Here is a 23,434-nt window from a genome sequence, read left to right on the forward strand (position 1 = left end):
ATCACCTACAACACCTTTAAAGCACCCATACACAGCAATATACGTTACTTCCATTAACACCTGCTGCCACACAAGACTAAAACATCTCTTTCATTGAACACAGTTTTTGGGGGTGCACCGTTCCCAGAAGTACTGCAATACCGGGTCGATGCGTGGAGTGGACGGAGCAAGCCCCTCTTCCATCTCCCAGTTCCAAAAATCAATTTAATATATGGTGCCCGGGTAGGGCACGTATCAGATATTAAACTGATAAGAACAGATACTACACTTGATCTTAGCCAAAAGGCCGAGAAGCGATGACACAATGACGCAGAGGCGGGGGAGCCGTCAAAGGCCACGCCCACCTGGGCCGTGGCGAGAGGGTCTAAAGGTCGCCAGCAAACAAGCTCAGCTCACAGCAATACAAGCTCAGCTTGACTGTTGACACCGAAAATGGATCACAGCAGAGCGCACAACACGACACTTTGGAGTGCAACCTGGGATTTTGGACCAACAAACATTCTGCCCTAAAAGTGAGCGGGCAGACCAAAGCGTACGTCGTAGAGACTTGAAACTCTTGAGGGATGGTAGTACCCGCCCGGTCTACAACATCACCAAGGCTCGGCCCAATCGGCCCCAAGGTGGCGCTGCAGCGATCAGAAGTACGAAATGCCTCGTAACTCCTGAACCGTCCGTCGCAGACCCAAGTGTCTTACATCACCGGAATCCTTGGCTCGGGCCGAACAAGACGCAGGCCTCGGATTCGATGGTTGCGCTGGCGAGATTTTCGGGTATTTGGGATTTTGTGAAAAAGCTACTTTTGCACACTAGTCCTAGGTCTTTCGCCCGATCTGACCCAAACCGGTGCAGAAAGATTCCCTGGAGTCTGATTGCCGACAGCGATGGGGAAAAAAGTCGGAATTTCGATTCACGTTGGCGACGGGACGCCAAAACGTTGGGAGTGGGCGAGGCGGGCTTTACTTAAATGGCCATAACTCTCCAACGGAATGAGACAATTACACCCAAGTCGGTACACCTGTGCACGGGCTCAGCCTGTGCTCAGGTGAAAAGGGATGTGGCGACTGGCCACTTGGTGGCGCTGTAAACAGTAAAAACAACAACATGAATACGGCCATAGGCGACTGTATGTCAGGTGATTTTTCACACATGCACAAGGTATTCATACCACATGATAGAACTCCTCATTCGGAACAACTTTGCTTCTAGGACCACTGCTGCCAATAAAAGCGCTGGTTGAATAATGGAGATTATTTGAAGAATGATGAAAAAAAAAACTAAAAAACAGCCCTACTTTTGCAGACTGGTCCTAGGTTGAGAGTTTTACATCTCTCGATCAACCACTGCAGTTCAATTCCCTGGACTTCCTAGGTCGTTAACTACCAGAAGAAGAGGAACTCGAACAATCTGCTCTTTTAACCAGTGTGTCCAGGGGAGAGCGCGAACGCAGTCCCCCACTACCATAAATTATGCAGTCGAGATTCCCACATTTGGGGAATTCGCAGGGGTCAGCACAACCGGAGTGCAATGGCCGAGCCTCGCCCTGGGTGAACCACCTTCCTGATCATGGTGTCTCCCCTGCCAGGTAAGTATGAATTCCCAGGCCTCCCGTCAGAGGCACCGTGTCCCTCTCCGCAATCCTCACCAACGGTCGGACAATCAAACACACACCTGATTCAACTCATCAGCTCATTCGTAAAAACTCCAAGAGATAAGAGAGAGACATCAAAAACCTGCAGAGTCGGGCTCTTTTGCTGTTGTTGTTGTGGATGATGTTGTTTTCATGCTCCAAATCCATGAGCCAAAAATCAATTTCATACGCGGCCACCGGATAGTGGACGAATCAGATGTTAAACGAGATAAGAACAGAGTTGTTGTTTTTTTTTCCCTCTCACACCACCATTACCTGTATAGCATATGATCACCTACAACACCTTTAAAGCACCCATACACAGCAATATACGTTACTTCCATTAACACCTGCTGCCACACAAGACTAAAACATCTCTTTCATTGAACACAGTTTTTGGGGGTGCACCGTTCCCAGAAGTACTGCAATACCGGGTCGATGCGTGGAGTGGACGGAGCAAGCCCCTCTTCCATCTCCCAGTTCCAAAAATCAATTTAATATATGGTGCCCGGGTAGGGCACGTATCAGATATTAAACTGATAAGAACAGATACTACACTTGATCTTAGCCAAAAGGCCGAGAAGCGATGACACAATGACGCAGAGGCGGGGGAGCCGTCAAAGGCCACGCCCACCTGGGCCGTGGCGAGAGGGTCTAAAGGTCGCCAGCAAACAAGCTCAGCTCACAGCAATACAAGCTCAGCTTGACTGTTGACACCGAAAATGGATCACAGCAGAGCGCACAACACGACACTTTGGAGTGCAACCTGGGATTTTGGACCAACAAACATTCTGCCCTAAAAGTGAGCGGGCAGACCAAAGCGTACGTCGTAGAGACTTGAAACTCTTGAGGGATGGTAGTACCCGCCCGGTCTACAACATCACCAAGGCTCGGCCCAATCGGCCCCAAGGTGGCGCTGCAGCGATCAGAAGTACGAAATGCCTCGTAACTCCTGAACCGTCCGTCGCAGACCCAAGTGTCTTACATCACCGGAATCCTTGGCTCGGGCCGAACAAGACGCAGGCCTCGGATTCGATGGTTGCGCTGGCGAGATTTTCGGGTATTTGGGATTTTGTGAAAAAGCTACTTTTGCACACTAGTCCTAGGTCTTTCGCCCGATCTGACCCAAACCGGTGCAGAAAGATTCCCTGGAGTCTGATTGCCGACAGCGATGGGGAAAAAAGTCGGAATTTCGATTCACGTTGGCGACGGGACGCCAAAACGTTGGGAGTGGGCGAGGCGGGCTTTACTTAAATGGCCATAACTCTCCAACGGAATGAGACAATTACACCCAAGTCGGTACACCTGTGCACGGGCTCAGCCTGTGCTCAGGTGAAAAGGGATGTGGCGACTGGCCACTTGGTGGCGCTGTAAACAGTAAAAACAACAACATGAATACGGCCATAGGCGACTGTATGTCAGGTGATTTTTCACACATGCACAAGGTATTCATACCACATGATAGAACTCCTCATTCGGAACAACTTTGCTTCTAGGACCACTGCTGCCAATAAAAGCGCTGGTTGAATAATGGAGATTATTTGAAGAATGATGAAAAAAAAAACTAAAAAACAGCCCTACTTTTGCAGACTGGTCCTAGGTTGAGAGTTTTACATCTCTCGATCAACCACTGCAGTTCAATTCCCTGGACTTCCTAGGTCGTTAACTACCAGAAGAAGAGGAACTCGAACAATCTGCTCTTTTAACCAGTGTGTCCAGGGGAGAGCGCGAACGCAGTCCCCCACTACCATAAATTATGCAGTCGAGATTCCCACATTTGGGGAATTCGCAGGGGTCAGCACAACCGGAGTGCAATGGCCGAGCCTCGCCCTGGGTGAACCACCTTCCTGATCATGGTGTCTCCCCTGCCAGGTAAGTATGAATTCCCAGGCCTCCCGTCAGAGGCACCGTGTCCCTCTCCGCAATCCTCACCAACGGTCGGACAATCAAACACACACCTGATTCAACTCATCAGCTCATTCGTAAAAACTCCAAGAGATAAGAGAGAGACATCAAAAACCTGCAGAGTCGGGCTCTTTTGCTGTTGTTGTTGTGGATGATGTTGTTTTCATGCTCCAAATCCATGAGCCAAAAATCAATTTCATACGCGGCCACCGGATAGTGGACGAATCAGATGTTAAACGAGATAAGAACAGAGTTGTTGTTTTTTTTTCCCTCTCACACCACCATTACCTGTATAGCATATGATCACCTACAACACCTTTAAAGCACCCATACACGTTACTTCCATTAACACCTGCTGCCACACAAGACTAAAACATCTCTTTCATTGAACACAGTTTTTGGGGGTGCACCGTTCCCAGAAGTACTGCAATACCGGGTCGATGCGTGGAGTGGACGGAGCAAGCCCCTCTTCCATCTCCCAGTTCCAAAAATCAATTTAATATATGGTGCCCGGGTAGGGCACGTATCAGATATTAAACTGATAAGAACAGATACTACACTTGATCTTAGCCAAAAGGCCGAGAAGCGATGACACAATGACGCAGAGGCGGGGGAGCCGTCAAAGGCCACGCCCACCTGGGCCGTGGCGAGAGGGTCTAAAGGTCGCCAGCAAACAAGCTCAGCTCACAGCAATACAAGCTCAGCTTGACTGTTGACACCGAAAATGGATCACAGCAGAGCGCACAACACGACACTTTGGAGTGCAACCTGGGATTTTGGACCAACAAACATTCTGCCCTAAAAGTGAGCGGGCAGACCAAAGCGTACGTCGTAGAGACTTGAAACTCTTGAGGGATGGTAGTACCCGCCCGGTCTACAACATCACCAAGGCTCGGCCCAATCGGCCCCAAGGTGGCGCTGCAGCGATCAGAAGTACGAAATGCCTCGTAACTCCTGAACCGTCCGTCGCAGACCCAAGTGTCTTACATCACCGGAATCCTTGGCTCGGGCCGAACAAGACGCAGGCCTCGGATTCGATGGTTGCGCTGGCGAGATTTTCGGGTATTTGGGATTTTGTGAAAAAGCTACTTTTGCACACTAGTCCTAGGTCTTTCGCCCGATCTGACCCAAACCGGTGCAGAAAGATTCCCTGGAGTCTGATTGCCGACAGCGATGGGGAAAAAAGTCGGAATTTCGATTCACGTTGGCGACGGGACGCCAAAACGTTGGGAGTGGGCGAGGCGGGCTTTACTTAAATGGCCATAACTCTCCAACGGAATGAGACAATTACACCCAAGTCGGTACACCTGTGCACGGGCTCAGCCTGTGCTCAGGTGAAAAGGGATGTGGCGACTGGCCACTTGGTGGCGCTGTAAACAGTAAAAACAACAACATGAATACGGCCATAGGCGACTGTATGTCAGGTGATTTTTCACACATGCACAAGGTATTCATACCACATGATAGAACTCCTCATTCGGAACAACTTTGCTTCTAGGACCACTGCTGCCAATAAAAGCGCTGGTTGAATAATGGAGATTATTTGAAGAATGATGAAAAAAAAAACTAAAAAACAGCCCTACTTTTGCAGACTGGTCCTAGGTTGAGAGTTTTACATCTCTCGATCAACCACTGCAGTTCAATTCCCTGGACTTCCTAGGTCGTTAACTACCAGAAGAAGAGGAACTCGAACAATCTGCTCTTTTAACCAGTGTGTCCAGGGGAGAGCGCGAACGCAGTCCCCCACTACCATAAATTATGCAGTCGAGATTCCCACATTTGGGGAATTCGCAGGGGTCAGCACAACCGGAGTGCAATGGCCGAGCCTCGCCCTGGGTGAACCACCTTCCTGATCATGGTGTCTCCCCTGCCAGGTAAGTATGAATTCCCAGGCCTCCCGTCAGAGGCACCGTGTCCCTCTCCGCAATCCTCACCAACGGTCGGACAATCAAACACACACCTGATTCAACTCATCAGCTCATTCGTAAAAACTCCAAGAGATAAGAGAGAGACATCAAAAACCTGCAGAGTCGGGCTCTTTTGCTGTTGTTGTTGTGGATGATGTTGTTTTCATGCTCCAAATCCATGAGCCAAAAATCAATTTCATACGCGGCCACCGGATAGTGGACGAATCAGATGTTAAACGAGATAAGAACAGAGTTGTTGTTTTTTTTTCCCTCTCACACCACCATTACCTGTATAGCATATGATCACCTACAACACCTTTAAAGCACCCATACACAGCAATATACGTTACTTCCATTAACACCTGCTGCCACACAAGACTAAAACATCTCTTTCATTGAACACAGTTTTTGGGGGTGCACCGTTCCCAGAAGTACTGCAATACCGGGTCGATGCGTGGAGTGGACGGAGCAAGCCCCTCTTCCATCTCCCAGTTCCAAAAATCAATTTAATATATGGTGCCCGGGTAGGGCACGTATCAGATATTAAACTGATAAGAACAGATACTACACTTGATCTTAGCCAAAAGGCCGAGAAGCGATGACACAATGACGCAGAGGCGGGGGAGCCGTCAAAGGCCACGCCCACCTGGGCCGTGGCGAGAGGGTCTAAAGGTCGCCAGCAAACAAGCTCAGCTCACAGCAATACAAGCTCAGCTTGACTGTTGACACCGAAAATGGATCACAGCAGAGCGCACAACACGACACTTTGAAGTGCAACCTGGGATTTTGGACCAACAAACATTCTGCCCTAAAAGTGAGCGGGCAGACCAAAGCGTACGTCGTAGAGACTTGAAACTCTTGAGGGATGGTAGTACCCGCCCGGTCTACAACATCACCAAGGCTCGGCCCAATCGACCCCAAGGTGGCGCTGCAGCGATCAGAAGTACGAAATGCCTCGTAACTCCTGAACCGTCCGTCGCAGACCCAAGTGTCTTACATCACCGGAATCCTTGGCTCGGGCCGAACAAGACGCAGGCCTCGGATTCGATGGTTGCGCTGGCGAGATTTTCGGGTATTTGGGATTTTGTGAAAAAGCTACTTTTGCACACTAGTCCTAGGTCTTTCGCCCGATCTGACCCAAACCGGTGCAGAAAGATTCCCTGGAGTCTGATTGCCGACAGCGATGGGGAAAAAAGTCGGAATTTCGATTCACGTTGGCGACGGGACGCCAAAACGTTGGGAGTGGGCGAGGCGGGCTTTACTTAAATGGCCATAACTCTCCAACGGAATGAGACAATTACACCCAAGTCGGTACACCTGTGCACGGGCTCAGCCTGTGCTCAGGTGAAAAGGGATGTGGCGACTGGCCACTTGGTGGCGCTGTAAACAGTAAAAACAACAACATGAATACGGCCATAGGCGACTGTATGTCAGGTGATTTTTCACACATGCACAAGGTATTCATACCACATGATAGAACTCCTCATTCGGAACAACTTTGCTTCTAGGACCACTGCTGCCAATAAAAGCGCTGGTTGAATAATGGAGATTATTTGAAGAATGATGAAAAAAAAAACTAAAAAACAGCCCTACTTTTGCAGACTGGTCCTAGGTTGAGAGTTTTACATCTCTCGATCAACCACTGCAGTTCAATTCCCTGGACTTCCTAGGTCGTTAACTACCAGAAGAAGAGGAACTCGAACAATCTGCTCTTTTAACCAGTGTGTCCAGGGGAGAGCGCGAACGCAGTCCCCCACTACCATAAATTATGCAGTCGAGATTCCCACATTTGGGGAATTCGCAGGGGTCAGCACAACCGGAGTGCAATGGCCGAGCCTCGCCCTGGGTGAACCACCTTCCTGATCATGGTGTCTCCCCTGCCAGGTAAGTATGAATTCCCAGGCCTCCCGTCAGAGGCACCGTGTCCCTCTCCGCAATCCTCACCAACGGTCGGACAATCAAACACACACCTGATTCAACTCATCAGCTCATTCGTAAAAACTCCAAGAGATAAGAGAGAGACATCAAAAACCTGCAGAGTCGGGCTCTTTTGCTGTTGTTGTTGTGGATGATGTTGTTTTCATGCTCCAAATCCATGAGCCAAAAATCAATTTCATACGCGGCCACCGGATAGTGGACGAATCAGATGTTAAACGAGATAAGAACAGAGTTGTTGTTTTTTTTTCCCTCTCACACCACCATTACCTGTATAGCATATGATCACCTACAACACCTTTAAAGCACCCATACACAGCAATATACGTTACTTCCATTAACACCTGCTGCCACACAAGACTAAAACATCTCTTTCATTGAACACAGTTTTTGGGGGTGCACCGTTCCCAGAAGTACTGCAATACCGGGTCGATGCGTGGAGTGGACGGAGCAAGCCCCTCTTCCATCTCCCAGTTCCAAAAATCAATTTAATATATGGTGCCCGGGTAGGGCACGTATCAGATATTAAACTGATAAGAACAGATACTACACTTGATCTTAGCCAAAAGGCCGAGAAGCGATGACACAATGACGCAGAGGCGGGGGAGCCGTCAAAGGCCACGCCCACCTGGGCCGTGGCGAGAGGGTCTAAAGGTCGCCAGCAAACAAGCTCAGCTCACAGCAATACAAGCTCAGCTTGACTGTTGACACCGAAAATGGATCACAGCAGAGCGCACAACACGACACTTTGAAGTGCAACCTGGGATTTTGGACCAACAAACATTCTGCCCTAAAAGTGAGCGGGCAGACCAAAGCGTACGTCGTAGAGACTTGAAACTCTTGAGGGATGGTAGTACCCGCCCGGTCTACAACATCACCAAGGCTCGGCCCAATCGACCCCAAGGTGGCGCTGCAGCGATCAGAAGTACGAAATGCCTCGTAACTCCTGAACCGTCCGTCGCAGACCCAAGTGTCTTACATCACCGGAATCCTTGGCTCGGGCCGAACAAGACGCAGGCCTCGGATTCGATGGTTGCGCTGGCGAGATTTTCGGGTATTTGGGATTTTGTGAAAAAGCTACTTTTGCACACTAGTCCTAGGTCTTTCGCCCGATCTGACCCAAACCGGTGCAGAAAGATTCCCTGGAGTCTGATTGCCGACAGCGATGGGGAAAAAAGTCGGAATTTCGATTCACGTTGGCGACGGGACGCCAAAACGTTGGGAGTGGGCGAGGCGGGCTTTACTTAAATGGCCATAACTCTCCAACGGAATGAGACAATTACACCCAAGTCGGTACACCTGTGCACGGGCTCAGCCTGTGCTCAGGTGAAAAGGGATGTGGCGACTGGCCACTTGGTGGCGCTGTAAACAGTAAAAACAACAACATGAATACGGCCATAGGCGACTGTATGTCAGGTGATTTTTCACACATGCACAAGGTATTCATACCACATGATAGAACTCCTCATTCGGAACAACTTTGCTTCTAGGACCACTGCTGCCAATAAAAGCGCTGGTTGAATAATGGAGATTATTTGAAGAATGATGAAAAAAAAAACTAAAAAACAGCCCTACTTTTGCAGACTGGTCCTAGGTTGAGAGTTTTACATCTCTCGATCAACCACTGCAGTTCAATTCCCTGGACTTCCTAGGTCGTTAACTACCAGAAGAAGAGGAACTCGAACAATCTGCTCTTTTAACCAGTGTGTCCAGGGGAGAGCGCGAACGCAGTCCCCCACTACCATAAATTATGCAGTCGAGATTCCCACATTTGGGGAATTCGCAGGGGTCAGCACAACCGGAGTGCAATGGCCGAGCCTCGCCCTGGGTGAACCACCTTCCTGATCATGGTGTCTCCCCTGCCAGGTAAGTATGAATTCCCAGGCCTCCCGTCAGAGGCACCGTGTCCCTCTCCGCAATCCTCACCAACGGTCGGACAATCAAACACACACCTGATTCAACTCATCAGCTCATTCGTAAAAACTCCAAGAGATAAGAGAGAGACATCAAAAACCTGCAGAGTCGGGCTCTTTTGCTGTTGTTGTTGTGGATGATGTTGTTTTCATGCTCCGGATCCATGAGCCAAAAATCAATTTCATACGCGGTCACCGGATAGTGGACGAATCAGATGTTAAACGAGATAAGAACAGAGTTGTTGTTTTTTTTTCCCTCTCACACCACCATTACCTGTATAGCATATGATCACCTACAACACCTTTAAAGCACCCATACACAGCAATATACGTTACTTCCATTAACACCTGCTGACACACAAGACTAAAACATCTCTTTCATTGAACACAGTTTTTGGGGGTGCACCGTTCCCAGAAGTACTGCAATACCGGGTCGATGCGTGGAGTGGACGGAGCAAGCCCCTCTTCCATCTCCCAGTTCCAAAAATCAATTTAATATATGGTGCCCGGGTAGGGCACGTATCAGATATTAAACTGATAAGAACAGATACTACACTTGATCTTAGCCAAAAGGCCGAGAAGCGATGACACAATGACGCAGAGGCGGGGGAGCCGTCAAAGGCCACGCCCACCTGGGCCGTGGCGAGAGGGTCTAAAGGTCGCCAGCAAACAAGCTCAGCTCACAGCAATACAAGCTCAGCTTGACTGTTGACACCGAAAATGGATCACAGCAGAGCGCACAACACGACACTTTGAAGTGCAACCTGGGATTTTGGACCAACAAACATTCTGCCCTAAAAGTGAGCGGGCAGACCAAAGCGTACGTCGTAGAGACTTGAAACTCTTGAGGGATGGTAGTACCCGCCCGGTCTACAACATCACCAAGGCTCGGCCCAATCGACCCCAAGGTGGCGCTGCAGCGATCAGAAGTACGAAATGCCTCGTAACTCCTGAACCGTCCGTCGCAGACCCAAGTGTCTTACATCACCGGAATCCTTGGCTCGGGCCGAACAAGACGCAGGCCTCGGATTCGATGGTTGCGCTGGCGAGATTTTCGGGTATTTGGGATTTTGTGAAAAAGCTACTTTTGCACACTAGTCCTAGGTCTTTCGCCCGATCTGACCCAAACCGGTGCAGAAAGATTCCCTGGAGTCTGATTGCCGACAGCGATGGGGAAAAAAGTCGGAATTTCGATTCACGTTGGCGACGGGACGCCAAAACGTTGGGAGTGGGCGAGGCGGGCTTTACTTAAATGGCCATAACTCTCCAACGGAATGAGACAATTACACCCAAGTCGGTACACCTGTGCACGGGCTCAGCCTGTGCTCAGGTGAAAAGGGATGTGGCGACTGGCCACTTGGTGGCGCTGTAAACAGTAAAAACAACAACATGAATACGGCCATAGGCGACTGTATGTCAGGTGATTTTTCACACATGCACAAGGTATTCATACCACATGATAGAACTCCTCATTCGGAACAACTTTGCTTCTAGGACCACTGCTGCCAATAAAAGCGCTGGTTGAATAATGGAGATTATTTGAAGAATGATGAAAAAAAAAACTAAAAAACAGCCCTACTTTTGCAGACTGGTCCTAGGTTGAGAGTTTTACATCTCTCGATCAACCACTGCAGTTCAATTCCCTGGACTTCCTAGGTCGTTAACTACCAGAAGAAGAGGAACTCGAACAATCTGCTCTTTTAACCAGTGTGTCCAGGGGAGAGCGCGAACGCAGTCCCCCACTACCATAAATTATGCAGTCGAGATTCCCACATTTGGGGAATTCGCAGGGGTCAGCACAACCGGAGTGCAATGGCCGAGCCTCGCCCTGGGTGAACCACCTTCCTGATCATGGTGTCTCCCCTGCCAGGTAAGTATGAATTCCCAGGCCTCCCGTCAGAGGCACCGTGTCCCTCTCCGCAATCCTCACCAACGGTCGGACAATCAAACACACACCTGATTCAACTCATCAGCTCATTCGTAAAAACTCCAAGAGATAAGAGAGAGACATCAAAAACCTGCAGAGTCGGGCTCTTTTGCTGTTGTGGATGATGTTGTTTTCATGCTCCGGATCCATGAGCCAAAAATCAATTTCATACGCGGTCACCGGATAGTGGACGAATCAGATGTTAAACGAGATAAGAACAGAGTTGTTGTTTTTTTTTCCCTCTCACACCACCATTACCTGTATAGCATATGATCACCTACAACACCTTTAAAGCACCCATACACAGCAATATACGTTACTTCCATTAACACCTGCTGCCACACAAGACTAAAACATCTCTTTCATTGAACACAGTTTTTGGGGGTGCACCGTTCCCAGAAGTACTGCAATACCGGGTCGATGCGTGGAGTGGACGGAGCAAGCCCCTCTTCCATCTCCCAGTTCCAAAAATCAATTTAATATATGGTGCCCGGGTAGGGCACGTATCAGATATTAAACTGATAAGAACAGATACTACACTTGATCTTAGCCAAAAGGCCGAGAAGCGATGACACAATGACGCAGAGGCGGGGGAGCCGTCAAAGGCCACGCCCACCTGGGCCGTGGCGAGAGGGTCTAAAGGTCGCCAGCAAACAAGCTCAGCTCACAGCAATACAAGCTCAGCTTGACTGTTGACACCGAAAATGGATCACAGCAGAGCGCACAACACGACACTTTGAAGTGCAACCTGGGATTTTGGACCAACAAACATTCTGCCCTAAAAGAGATTCCCACATTTGGGGAATTCGCAGGGGTCAGCACAACTGGAGTGCAATGGCCGAGCCTCGCCCTGGGTGAACCACCTTCCTGATCATGGTGTCTCCCCTGCCAGGTAAGTATGAATTCCCAGGCCTCCCGTCAGAGGCACCGTGTCCCTCTCCGCAATCCTCACCAACGGTCGGACAATCAAACACACACCTGATTCAACTCATCAGCTCATTCGTAAAAACTCCAAGAGATAAGAGAGAGACATCAAAAACCTGCAGAGTCGGGCTCTTTTGCTGTTGTGGATGATGTTGTTTTCATGCTCCGGATCCATGAGCCAAAAAATCAATTTCATACGCGGTCACCGGATAGTGGACGAATCAGATGTTAAACGAGATAAGAACAGAGTTGTTGTTTTTTTTTCCCTCTCACACCACCATTACCTGTATAGCATATGATCACCTACAACACCTTTAAAGCACCCATACACAGCAATATACGTTACTTCCATTAACACCTGCTGCCACACAAGACTAAAACATCTCTTTCATTGAACACAGTTTTTGGGGGTGCACCGTTCCCAGAAGTACTGCAATACCGGGTCGATGCGTGGAGTGGACGGAGCAAGCCCCTCTTCCATCTCCCAGTTCCAAAAATCAATTTAATATATGGTGCCCGGGTAGGGCACGTATCAGATATTAAACTGATAAGAACAGATACTACACTTGATCTTAGCCAAAAGGCCGAGAAGCGATGACACAATGACGCAGAGGCGGGGGAGCCGTCAAAGGCCACGCCCACCTGGGCCGTGGCGAGAGGGTCTAAAGGTCGCCAGCAAACAAGCTCAGCTCACAGCAATACAAGCTCAGCTTGACTGTTGACACCGAAAATGGATCACAGCAGAGCGCACAACACGACACTTTGAAGTGCAACCTGGGATTTTGGACCAACAAACATTCTGCCCTAAAAGTGAGCGGGCAGACCAAAGCGTACGTCGTAGAGACTTGAAACTCTTGAGGGATGGTAGTACCCGCCCGGTCTACAACATCACCAAGGCTCGGCCCAATCGACCCCAAGGTGGCGCTGCAGCGATCAGAAGTACGAAATGCCTCGTAACTCCTGAACCGTCCGTCGCAGACCCAAGTGTCTTACATCACCGGAATCCTTGGCTCGGGCCGAACAAGACGCAGGCCTCGGATTCGATGGTTGCGCTGGCGAGATTTTCGGGTATTTGGGATTTTGTGAAAAAGCTACTTTTGCACACTAGTCCTAGGTCTTTCGCCCGATCTGACCCAAACCGGTGCAGAAAGATTCCCTGGAGTCTGATTGCCGACAGCGATGGGGAAAAAAGTCGGAATTTCGATTCACGTTGGCGACGGGACGCCAAAACGTTGGGAGTGGGCGAGGCGGGCTTTACTTAAATGGCCATAACTCTCCAACGGAATGAGACAATTACACCCAAGTCGGTACACCTGTGCACGGGCTCAGCCTGTGCTCAGGTGAAAAGGGATGTGGCGACTGGCCACTTGGTGGCGCTGTAAACAGTAAAAACAACAACATGAATACGGCCATAGGCGACTGTATGTCAGGTGATTTTTCACACATGCACAAGGTATTCATACCACATGATAGAACTCCTCATTCGGAACAACTTTGCTTCTAGGACCACTGCTGCCAATAAAAGCGCTGGTTGAATAATGGAGATTATTTGAAGAATGATGAAAAAAAAAACTAAAAAACAGCCCTACTTTTGCAGACTGGTCCTAGGTTGAGAGCTTTACATCTCTCGATCAACCACTGCAGTTCAATTCCCTGGACTTCCTAGGTCGTTAACTACCAGAAGAAGAGGAACTCGAACAATCTGCTCTTTTAACCAGTGTGTCCAGGGGAGAGCGCGAACGCAGTCCCCCACTACCATAAATTATGCAGTCGAGATTCCCACATTTGGGGAATTCGCAGGGGTCAGCACAACCGGAGTGCAATGGCCGAGCCTCGCCCTGGGTGAACCACCTTCCTGATCATGGTGTCTCCCCTGCCAGGTAAGTATGAATTCCCAGGCCTCCCGTCAGAGGCACCGTGTCCCTCTCCGCAATCCTCACCAACGGTCGGACAATCAAACACACACCTGATTCAACTCATCAGCTCATTCGTAAAAACTCCAAGAGATAAGAGAGAGACATCAAAAACCTGCAGAGTCGGGCTCTTTTGCTGTTGTGGATGATGTTGTTTTCATGCTCCGGATCCATGAGCCAAAAATCAATTTCATACGCGGTCACCGGATAGTGGACGAATCAGATGTTAAACGAGATAAGAACAGAGTTGTTGTTTTTTTTTCCCTCTCACACCACCATTACCTGTATAGCATATGATCACCTACAACACCTTTAAAGCACCCATACACAGCAATATACGTTACTTCCATTAACACCTGCTGCCACACAAGACTAAAACATCTCTTTCATTGAACACAGTTTTTGGGGGTGCACCGTTCCCAGAAGTACTGCAATACCGGGTCGATGCGTGGAGTGGACGGAGCAAGCCCCTCTTCCATCTCCCAGTTCCAAAAATCAATTTAATATATGGTGCCCGGGTAGGGCACGTATCAGATATTAAACTGATAAGAACAGATTTTTTTCTTTCGAAAAAGTTTTATTGTCACAGGTTTTCATTCCATGTTTTCCATTTACATTTTTTTATAAATCAAGTATTTATTTACACATCTTAAAACAACAAAAACAAATAAAAAAGACACACTTTATAGTTAAAAATCAATTATTGATTGTGTGTTGTGTAAAAGTCCATGTATGTTAATATTTGAGTTGTATTAAAGGAAACGTAAATGGATTAAAATAAATAGGAATAAAACATAAAAACAATAAAACAATAAAACTTGCCAAATAAAACATCTCTTGTAAAGGATCGAGGGTGAGTCCCTATCAAGATTGTCCATTCACTCCAGGTCTCCAGAACAGGCCCCAGACTCCCCGCTTCTGGTGCCCAGCGGAGATCCCCTCTCCTCCGGCCCGCTGGCCCGCTGTTCCCGTAGCCGGTGTGGTGAGGGTGCATCTACGGGCGGCCAGGGTCGGTGGCGGCCGGGACCTTCTACGTGTGACCCCGGCCCCCCCATCCGAATAACGACGTGCGGCCCACCCTGCAGCGTTGATCTTATTTTCTGCTCGCACGCGTGGAGGGGGACCGTCACGCGTTTCCCCACCAGCAGATTTCTGGTGACCCAGATGGCATCCTTGATCACGTTTAGGGTGAGCCAGAGCGAGGAAAATTTTGGTTGTGTCAGCTCCTTCAAGCCCTGACCCACCCCCAGGATGGCGAGCTTGTAGTCCACCTGGGCCCCACCCGCTGGCAGGCACGGGAAAAACAGGGGGCCGGTCTTGGCCCACAGGTCCCGCGCAGCGCCGCACTCCCAGAGCAGATGTCGAACGGTCTCCGGGGAACCACATCCGGACCGTGGGCAGGTGGAGTTTTTGGCCATGCCTCTGGAGTGCATAACCGCCCTGACCGGGAGGATCTCATGAGCCACCATCCACGACAAGTCTTTAAGCCTGTTCTGGAGAGCTGGGTGGGCTGCGTTCCTCCAAACATCTTTGGCCTCACCTAGTGTGAGGCCTGGAACCGGGCTCACAGATTCTCGATCCTGCACAAGAGAGATAAGAGACTTATGGTTAGTTAAAATGGTGGCATCATTTGTCTCTAAAAGATATTTCTTTAAAAATTTCTTAATAAAACTATGCTCTTTTGACAAATTAAAAGACACTGGACTTTTAAGATCAATGGGTAAAATTTTCAAAGTTCTTAGGTATGACCCCATCCAGAATCGGGTCATGGCTGCTGTCTTGTGTTCTCTGGATGGGGTCAGTGCGTACTGGATGTGGAGGGCGGCAAAGCGGCTGCCTAAAAACAGGTGGGGGTCTGGGAGGCCTTTCCCGCCATTCTCTTTTTTCTTTTTGACGACCTCCCTCTTTAGTCGTTCCCACTTGGACCCCCACAGGAAATAAAATACCGCCCTCTCCAGGTTGGCCAGGAATCGTCTTGGGGGACTAAAAACAGAACAGACAAGTAAAATCAGTGGTAAAATCACAGCTTTAAAAATTAAAATCTTGCCTTCAAACGTCAATTGTCTCAGTCCCCAAAAGCCCAGTCTTTGCCTGACTTTCCCTAACATGTCAGTCCAGTTTCCTTGTCCTCCACCCTCTCTGTCAAATTTTACACCTAAAATTTTCAAATCATTGTCTTTAAAATCCAAATCTAGTCCAACTGTGTCCACGTTCCCCCACGGCCCGAAGAGCTGGGCCTCGGACTTACTCCTATTGAGCTTGGCGCCCGAGGCCCGACCGTACCAGTCAGTCAAGTCCATTGCTCTTCGTACTGATAAAAGGTCAGTCGCTAAAAGGGTCACGTCATCCATATATAAAACACAGGTCGCCGTCAGTCCACCAGTCCCTGGGATGTCTAGTCCTTTAATCCATTTATCCCTTCTCAAGATTTGTGCCAGTGGCTCAATACAAGCCACATACAGAAGGGGAGATAAAGGACACCCCTGACGGACGCCGCTGTAGAGTTTTACAGCTTTGGATAAATGCCCGTTAACCAAAATTCTGCTAGACAGATCGTTGTACAGCAGTCCCACCCAGGCTATAAACCTCCCAGGAAAACCCATTTTTTCCAGTACCTTAAACAGGAACTGGTGCGAGATACGGTCGAATGCCTTTTCAAAGTCTAAATTTAGGACTACTAGCTGAATGTTTCTGTCTCTCGCAAAACAGATGGCGTCTCTGATCAGTACCAGGCTGTCCGTGATCTTCCTTCCGGGCACGGCGCATGCTTGATCCAAGTGGATTACGTCTGCTAAAACTGTCGACATACGCGTGGCTAAAATTTTGCTAAAAAGTTTGCAGTCAACGTTTAAAAGAGTGATGGGTCGCCAATTCTTTAAGTCAGTCTTGTCGCCTTTCTTATGTAATAGCGTCACTATCCCTATTCTGAAGCTGTCTGGAAGTCTGTTCACATTGTCAAATTCTTTAAAAACAGTCAGTAAGTCATGTGCTAAAATGTCCCCAAAGGTCAAGTAAAATTCAAGTGGTAGTCCGTCTAGTCCTGGGGACTTCCCACGCTTAAAACCTTTCAGAGCTTTTTGTATTTCTAAAATCGTAAAATCCTGTCTTAAAAGTGCACATTGACTCTGGAGCTTTTTGTCTAAAAAATTTAAAACTTCCATTAAGGTATCGTCGTGTACTTGTTTTAGGCCATATAAATCACTATAAAAGTTTTCCACCCCTCTTAAAATCTCTTCTGTTTCATTTACCACCCTCCCATCCGATTTCAAAGTTGTCAAAGCCCCTCCCCGTGTTATAATTTTTTTAAAAAAATATCTTGTACACTTTTCCCCTTCTTCAATATCTTGTTCTCTACTCCTTAAAATGACACCTTTACTTTGAATTTGGGCTAAAACTGACATTTCTTGTTTTACTTCTTTTATTTCTTCACTAAAATCAAACCCAATTTTTAAAAGATTAAAATACCTCTGTAGTCGTTTTTGCAACCCCATCATGCGTCTCTTTTCTTTTTTCTTTTTCTCCTTTCCTATTTTCTTAAAAAACTGTCTCGTCCGTTCCTTTACCATTTCCCACCACTGTGCACGTGAATCATAAAAGTCTTGGAGGGTCTGCCATCGGCTGAACTGCTCCCTGTACTCACTAAATACTTCCTCATCCTCCAACAGGGAGCAGTTCAACTTCCACAGCCCTCCTCCTACTGTCACACCAGAGGCCAGTGAAAGGGTGCAGGATAGCATCATGTGATCAGAAAAAAAGAGGGGGGATAATGTAGCATCGGTTGGCAAGCAGTCCCGTGTAAAAATGTAGTCAATGCGAGAGGCTCTGGTGCCATCACCACTGAACCAGGTGAAGCCCTCCTCTCTCTGATGCATTTTTTTAAAGCAGTCGACTAAATTAAAATCTCTGACTAAATTTTGCAATAAAACCGATGTTTTGTCAAATTTAAAACCTTCTACCCTCTTCCTATCTTTCGGAGTTAAGACACAGTTAAAATCCCCTGCCACCACCAAAGGGGCCCTCCCTAACATGTGGGGCTGCAGGTCTTCTAAAAGCTCATATCTTTCATTCTTATCATTAAAGCCATACACATTAAGAACATTAAAATCCTTATCTAAAAAAGTCAAGTTTGCTAAAATTGCTCGCCCATCCCTTACCACCGTGCTGCCCTTCACCAAGATGTTTGGATTGTTGATTAAAATAGCAACACCGTCATTTTTGTTAAAATTGGACCCACTCCAGATAGAATGTCCAGGGGTCCAAAGCTCCTCCCACTTTCTGTAATTGGATAAAAAGGGCAAAGCACATTCTTGCAATAAAAACACATCTGACTTACAGGATTTTAAAAAGGATAAAACGCTCTGTGCTCGTATATCACTTCTCACACTTCTCACATTTATTGTAGAGATTGTGAGGGCCATGAGCAGTATAGTTAAAATGATATGAACTTTTAAAAGAAGACTAATAAAAGACATACAGAGGCATCTTTAAAATTATGTTATTTCTTGTTCCTCATGCCTCTCCCTTCTCCCATGGGGGCTGGGTTCAGGAGGGCAAGAGGTTGACACTTCCGAAGCCACAGAGCTGAACTCTTGCGACTCTTTCGGTGTTGATGTTCTTAGCTTAAAATGCAGAAAGGAAACTTCATTAGGGGATTCTGAGGGCCACATGCGGTCTGGATCCTCCGGGGAGAAACTATCCAGCCCTTGTGTAGCCCTCATTCTTTTCTCCACTACTACACACAACGGAGATCCCGCAGTTCTCTTCTGCACTTGAGCATTTGGGAGTGAAAGGTCAGTTTCACTCCCACTGGAGGGCATACTCACCTCCGAGACGGTGTTGAGGGAGGAAACCGTTTCATCCTCTCCGTCTTCTGTTTCCTTTCCTTTATCTTGTCCGGGAGTGGTTTCCTCCCCCTGTTCGGTTTCAAGCTGTGACTCCGCCCCTGTGGCCGCCCCACTTCCTTTTTCCTGACAAATCCCTGAGGCTGGCTGGGAATTTGAAATTCCCGCCAAAATCTCAGGGACCACCTCCTTCTCTCTTTGTTCTTTTGTTTGTTCCACATGTGGGGCGGCCATTTTGTTCCCTTTCAATTTGTTGGCAAAACTTTTAGGGCAATCTCTGTAGAGATGGTCAGTTTCACCACAAAGATTACACCTTCTGCCAATGGTACATTCTTCAAAGATGTGACCAATTCCTCTACACTTCCCACATGTTAATTCCTTGCATGCATCAGCTAAATGCCCCATCCTCCCACACTTCCTGCACAGTTTGGGCATTCCTTGGTAGTGAATGTAGCCCCTGTTCTCTCCCAACACAATCATTGAAGGCAGATGCTTCAGGCCCTGGTAGCCCCCGGCGTCCTCCCATTGTTTAATGGGAATTCGCCAGGAGCAATTCCAGATACCATCTTCATCTAACACTTTGGTTGGTTGACCCCGAACAGTGCAAAATCTGCCCAGCCAGACACAAATGTCCTCCCCATTCACTGTTTCATTAAACATCCTAACAATCACAGTTTTTAATGAATTGTCAGAAAGTTTCTCCACAGTAAACATAGCGAATTGGGCTTTGCATGCATCAAACCTTTGCCAGAATTCAATTAACAGGGAAGCACTTTTGAAACTTAAATCAAAACCTTTGTTCAGGGGGAGAGTTACTAGGCAGTTCAAGTCCTCGGGTCTAAAATTTAGGGCTTTCTGGATCAGCTTCCTGGAGAAGTCAAGACGTGACAACCCCAGGAGCTTACCATCCACCTCTTTAAATAAAAAACGCACGCTGTGGTGCCTCCGCATGCCGGCACGAGCAGCCGACATGGTGGAGACACCAACAGCTATTTAAAACACAACCTTAAAACCGTAATAAATAAATAAATAAATAAATAAATAACTTACCTTAAGAACAAAGGATTCCTTGGAAAACCAAGTCGTCCGGATAAAAAAAAAAAAAAAGGCACTGCCAATATACCTCTCAGAAGTTTGAGGCTCAAGCCACTGAACGACCCAAGCCGGAAAAACCTCCAAGAGGCGATCGCTGCCTCTACCCTCGGACCAGATACTAGATCTTAGCCAAAAGGCCGAGAAGCGATGACACAATGACGCAGAGGCGGGGGAGCCGTCAAAGGCCACGCCCACCTGGGCCGTGGCGAGAGGGTCTAAAGGTCGCCAGCAAACAAGCTCAGCTCACAGCAATACAAGCTCAGCTTGACTGTTGACACCGAAAATGGATCACAGCAGAGCGCACAACACGACACTTTGAAGTGCAACCTGGGATTTTGGACCAACAAACATTCTGCCCTAAAAGTGAGCGGGCAGACCAAAGCGTACGTCGTAGAGACTTGAAACTCTTGAGGGATGGTAGTACCCGCCCGGTCTACAACATCACCAAGGCTCGGCCCAATCGACCCCAAGGTGGCGCTGCAGCGATCAGAAGTACGAAATGCCTCGTAACTCCTGAACCGTCCGTCGCAGACCCAAGTGTCTTACATCACCGGAATCCTTGGCTCGGGCCGAACAAGACGCAGGCCTCGGATTCGATGGTTGCGCTGGCGAGATTTTCGGGTATTTGGGATTTTGTGAAAAAGCTACTTTTGCACACTAGTCCTAGGTCTTTCGCCCGATCTGACCCAAACCGGTGCAGAAAGATTCCCTGGAGTCTGATTGCCGACAGCGATGGGGAAAAAAGTCGGAATTTCGATTCACGTTGGCGACGGGACGCCAAAACGTTGGGAGTGGGCGAGGCGGGCTTTACTTAAATGGCCATAACTCTCCAACGGAATGAGACAATTACACCCAAGTCGGTACACCTGTGCACGGGCTCAGCCTGTGCTCAGGTGAAAAGGGATGTGGCGACTGGCCACTTGGTGGCGCTGTAAACAGTAAAAACAACAACATGAATACGGCCATAGGCGACTGTATGTCAGGTGATTTTTCACACATGCACAAGGTATTCATACCACATGATAGAACTCCTCATTCGGAACAACTTTGCTTCTAGGACCACTGCTGCCAATAAAAGCGCTGGTTGAATAATGGAGATTATTTGAAGAATGATGAAAAAAAAAACTAAAAAACAGCCCTACTTTTGCAGACTGGTCCTAGGTTGAGAGCTTTACATCTCTCGATCAACCACTGCAGTTCAATTCCCTGGACTTCCTAGGTCGTTAACTACCAGAAGAAGAGGAACTCGAACAATCTGCTCTTTTAACCAGTGTGTCCAGGGGAGAGCGCGAACGCAGTCCCCCACTACCATAAATTATGCAGTCGAGATTCCCACATTTGGGGAATTCGCAGGGGTCAGCACAACCGGAGTGCAATGGCCGAGCCTCGCCCTGGGTGAACCACCTTCCTGATCATGGTGTCTCCCCTGCCAGGTAAGTATGAATTCCCAGGCCTCCCGTCAGAGGCACCGTGTCCCTCTCCGCAATCCTCACCAACGGTCGGACAATCAAACACACACCTGATTCAACTCATCAGCTCATTCGTAAAAACTCCAAGAGATAAGAGAGAGACATCAAAAACCTGCAGAGTCGGGCTCTTTTGCTGTTGTGGATGATGTTGTTTTCATGCTCCGGATCCATGAGCCAAAAATCAATTTCATACGCGGTCACCGGATAGTGGACGAATCAGATGTTAAACGAGATAAGAACAGAGTTGTTGTTTTTTTTTCCCTCTCACACCACCATTACCTGTATAGCATATGATCACCTACAACACCTTTAAAGCACCCATACACAGCAATATACGTTACTTCCATTAACACCTGCTGCCACACAAGACTAAAACATCTCTTTCATTGAACACAGTTTTTGGGGGTGCACCGTTCCCAGAAGTACTGCAATACCGGGTCGATGCGTGGAGTGGACGGAGCAAGCCCCTCTTCCATCTCCCAGTTCCAAAAATCAATTTAATATATGGTGCCCGGGTAGGGCACGTATCAGATATTAAACTGATAAGAACAGATTTTTTTCTTTCGAAAAAGTTTTATTGTCACAGGTTTTCATTCCATGTTTTCCATTTACATTTTTTTATAAATCAAGTATTTATTTACACATCTTAAAACAACAAAAACAAATAAAAAAGACACACTTTATAGTTAAAAATCAATTATTGATTGTGTGTTGTGTAAAAGTCCATGTATGTTAATATTTGAGTTGTATTAAAGGAAACGTAAATGGATTAAAATAAATAGGAATAAAACATAAAAACAATAAAACAATAAAACTTGCCAAATAAAACATCTCTTGTAAAGGATCGAGGGTGAGTCCCTATCAAGATTGTCCATTCACTCCAGGTCTCCAGAACAGGCCCCAGACTCCCCGCTTCTGGTGCCCAGCGGAGATCCCCTCTCCTCCGGCCCGCTGGCCCGCTGTTCCCGTAGCCGGTGTGGTGAGGGTGCATCTACGGGCGGCCAGGGTCGGTGGCGGCCGGGACCTTCTACGTGTGACCCCGGCCCCCCCATCCGAATAACGACGTGCGGCCCACCCTGCAGCGTTGATCTTATTTTCTGCTCGCACGCGTGGAGGGGGACCGTCACGCGTTTCCCCACCAGCAGATTTCTGGTGACCCAGATGGCATCCTTGATCACGTTTAGGGTGAGCCAGAGCGAGGAAAATTTTGGTTGTGTCAGCTCCTTCAAGCCCTGACCCACCCCCAGGATGGCGAGCTTGTAGTCCACCTGGGCCCCACCCGCTGGCAGGCACGGGAAAAACAGGGGGCCGGTCTTGGCCCACAGGTCCCGCGCAGCGCCGCACTCCCAGAGCAGATGTCGAACGGTCTCCGGGGAACCACATCCGGACCGTGGGCAGGTGGAGTTTTTGGCCATGCCTCTGGAGTGCATAACCGCCCTGACCGGGAGGATCTCATGAGCCACCATCCACGACAAGTCTTTAAGCCTGTTCTGGAGAGCTGGGTGGGCTGCGTTCCTCCAAACATCTTTGGCCTCACCTAGTGTGAGGCCTGGAACCGGGCTCACAGATTCTCGATCCTGCACAAGAGAGATAAGAGACTTATGGTTAGTTAAAATGGTGGCATCATTTGTCTCTAAAAGATATTTCTTTAAAAATTTCTTAATAAAACTATGCTCTTTTGACAAATTAAAAGACACTGGACTTTTAAGATCAATGGGTAAAATTTTCAAAGTTCTTAGGTATGACCCCATCCAGAATCGGGTCATGGCTGCTGTCTTGTGTTCTCTGGATGGGGTCAGTGCGTACTGGATGTGGAGGGCGGCAAAGCGGCTGCCTAAAAACAGGTGGGGGTCTGGGAGGCCTTTCCCGCCATTCTCTTTTTTCTTTTTGACGACCTCCCTCTTTAGTCGTTCCCACTTGGACCCCCACAGGAAATAAAATACCGCCCTCTCCAGGTTGGCCAGGAATCGTCTTGGGG

General features: G+C 48.2%; 16 non-coding genes and 3 pseudogenes across 16 annotated transcripts; all 19 read right to left on the reverse strand.

The window, feature by feature from the left end:
• Positions 1-107: 107 nt before the first annotated feature.
• Positions 108-298, reverse strand: LOC143727156 (U2 spliceosomal RNA). Its single transcript, XR_013199364.1, has one exon. It is a non-coding gene; the product is annotated as a U2 spliceosomal RNA (small nuclear RNA).
• A 1,128-nt stretch (positions 299-1,426) lies between these two features.
• Positions 1,427-1,590, reverse strand: LOC143726825 (U1 spliceosomal RNA). Its single transcript, XR_013199053.1, has one exon. It is a non-coding gene; the product is annotated as a U1 spliceosomal RNA (small nuclear RNA).
• A 434-nt stretch (positions 1,591-2,024) lies between these two features.
• On the reverse strand, positions 2,025-2,215 carry LOC143727157 (U2 spliceosomal RNA). The gene has a single exon (XR_013199365.1). It is a non-coding gene; the product is annotated as a U2 spliceosomal RNA (small nuclear RNA).
• A 1,128-nt stretch (positions 2,216-3,343) lies between these two features.
• On the reverse strand, positions 3,344-3,507 carry LOC143726826 (U1 spliceosomal RNA). Its single transcript, XR_013199054.1, has one exon. It is a non-coding gene; the product is annotated as a U1 spliceosomal RNA (small nuclear RNA).
• A 424-nt stretch (positions 3,508-3,931) lies between these two features.
• On the reverse strand, positions 3,932-4,122 carry LOC143727159 (U2 spliceosomal RNA). Its single transcript, XR_013199367.1, has one exon. It is a non-coding gene; the product is annotated as a U2 spliceosomal RNA (small nuclear RNA).
• Positions 4,123-5,250: 1,128 nt separating this feature from the next.
• On the reverse strand, positions 5,251-5,414 carry LOC143726827 (U1 spliceosomal RNA). Its single transcript, XR_013199055.1, has one exon. It is a non-coding gene; the product is annotated as a U1 spliceosomal RNA (small nuclear RNA).
• A 434-nt stretch (positions 5,415-5,848) lies between these two features.
• On the reverse strand, positions 5,849-6,039 carry LOC143727160 (U2 spliceosomal RNA). The gene has a single exon (XR_013199368.1). It is a non-coding gene; the product is annotated as a U2 spliceosomal RNA (small nuclear RNA).
• Positions 6,040-7,167: 1,128 nt separating this feature from the next.
• LOC143726828 (U1 spliceosomal RNA) lies at positions 7,168-7,331 on the reverse strand. The gene has a single exon (XR_013199056.1). It is a non-coding gene; the product is annotated as a U1 spliceosomal RNA (small nuclear RNA).
• A 434-nt stretch (positions 7,332-7,765) lies between these two features.
• LOC143727161 (U2 spliceosomal RNA) lies at positions 7,766-7,956 on the reverse strand. Its single transcript, XR_013199369.1, has one exon. It is a non-coding gene; the product is annotated as a U2 spliceosomal RNA (small nuclear RNA).
• A 1,128-nt stretch (positions 7,957-9,084) lies between these two features.
• On the reverse strand, positions 9,085-9,248 carry LOC143726830 (U1 spliceosomal RNA). The gene has a single exon (XR_013199058.1). It is a non-coding gene; the product is annotated as a U1 spliceosomal RNA (small nuclear RNA).
• Positions 9,249-9,682: 434 nt separating this feature from the next.
• On the reverse strand, positions 9,683-9,873 carry LOC143727163 (U2 spliceosomal RNA). Its single transcript, XR_013199370.1, has one exon. It is a non-coding gene; the product is annotated as a U2 spliceosomal RNA (small nuclear RNA).
• A 1,128-nt stretch (positions 9,874-11,001) lies between these two features.
• LOC143726831 (U1 spliceosomal RNA) lies at positions 11,002-11,165 on the reverse strand. The gene has a single exon (XR_013199059.1). It is a non-coding gene; the product is annotated as a U1 spliceosomal RNA (small nuclear RNA).
• A 428-nt stretch (positions 11,166-11,593) lies between these two features.
• On the reverse strand, positions 11,594-11,784 carry LOC143727164 (U2 spliceosomal RNA). The gene has a single exon (XR_013199371.1). It is a non-coding gene; the product is annotated as a U2 spliceosomal RNA (small nuclear RNA).
• A 176-nt stretch (positions 11,785-11,960) lies between these two features.
• Positions 11,961-12,114, reverse strand: LOC143727009 (U1 spliceosomal RNA; annotated as a pseudogene).
• A 429-nt stretch (positions 12,115-12,543) lies between these two features.
• On the reverse strand, positions 12,544-12,734 carry LOC143727166 (U2 spliceosomal RNA). Its single transcript, XR_013199373.1, has one exon. It is a non-coding gene; the product is annotated as a U2 spliceosomal RNA (small nuclear RNA).
• Positions 12,735-13,862: 1,128 nt separating this feature from the next.
• On the reverse strand, positions 13,863-14,026 carry LOC143726832 (U1 spliceosomal RNA). Its single transcript, XR_013199060.1, has one exon. It is a non-coding gene; the product is annotated as a U1 spliceosomal RNA (small nuclear RNA).
• A 428-nt stretch (positions 14,027-14,454) lies between these two features.
• LOC143727311 (U2 spliceosomal RNA) lies at positions 14,455-14,630 on the reverse strand (annotated as a pseudogene).
• Positions 14,631-21,264: 6,634 nt separating this feature from the next.
• On the reverse strand, positions 21,265-21,428 carry LOC143726833 (U1 spliceosomal RNA). Its single transcript, XR_013199061.1, has one exon. It is a non-coding gene; the product is annotated as a U1 spliceosomal RNA (small nuclear RNA).
• Positions 21,429-21,856: 428 nt separating this feature from the next.
• On the reverse strand, positions 21,857-22,032 carry LOC143727312 (U2 spliceosomal RNA; annotated as a pseudogene).
• Between the last annotated feature and the right edge of the window lie 1,402 nt (positions 22,033-23,434).

This window comes from Siphateles boraxobius, unplaced genomic scaffold, assembly GCF_051911475.1.
Source record: "Siphateles boraxobius isolate OS27281-9 unplaced genomic scaffold, OSU_SipBor_1 77, whole genome shotgun sequence".
Lineage (NCBI taxonomy): Eukaryota > Metazoa > Chordata > Actinopteri > Cypriniformes > Leuciscidae > Siphateles > Siphateles boraxobius.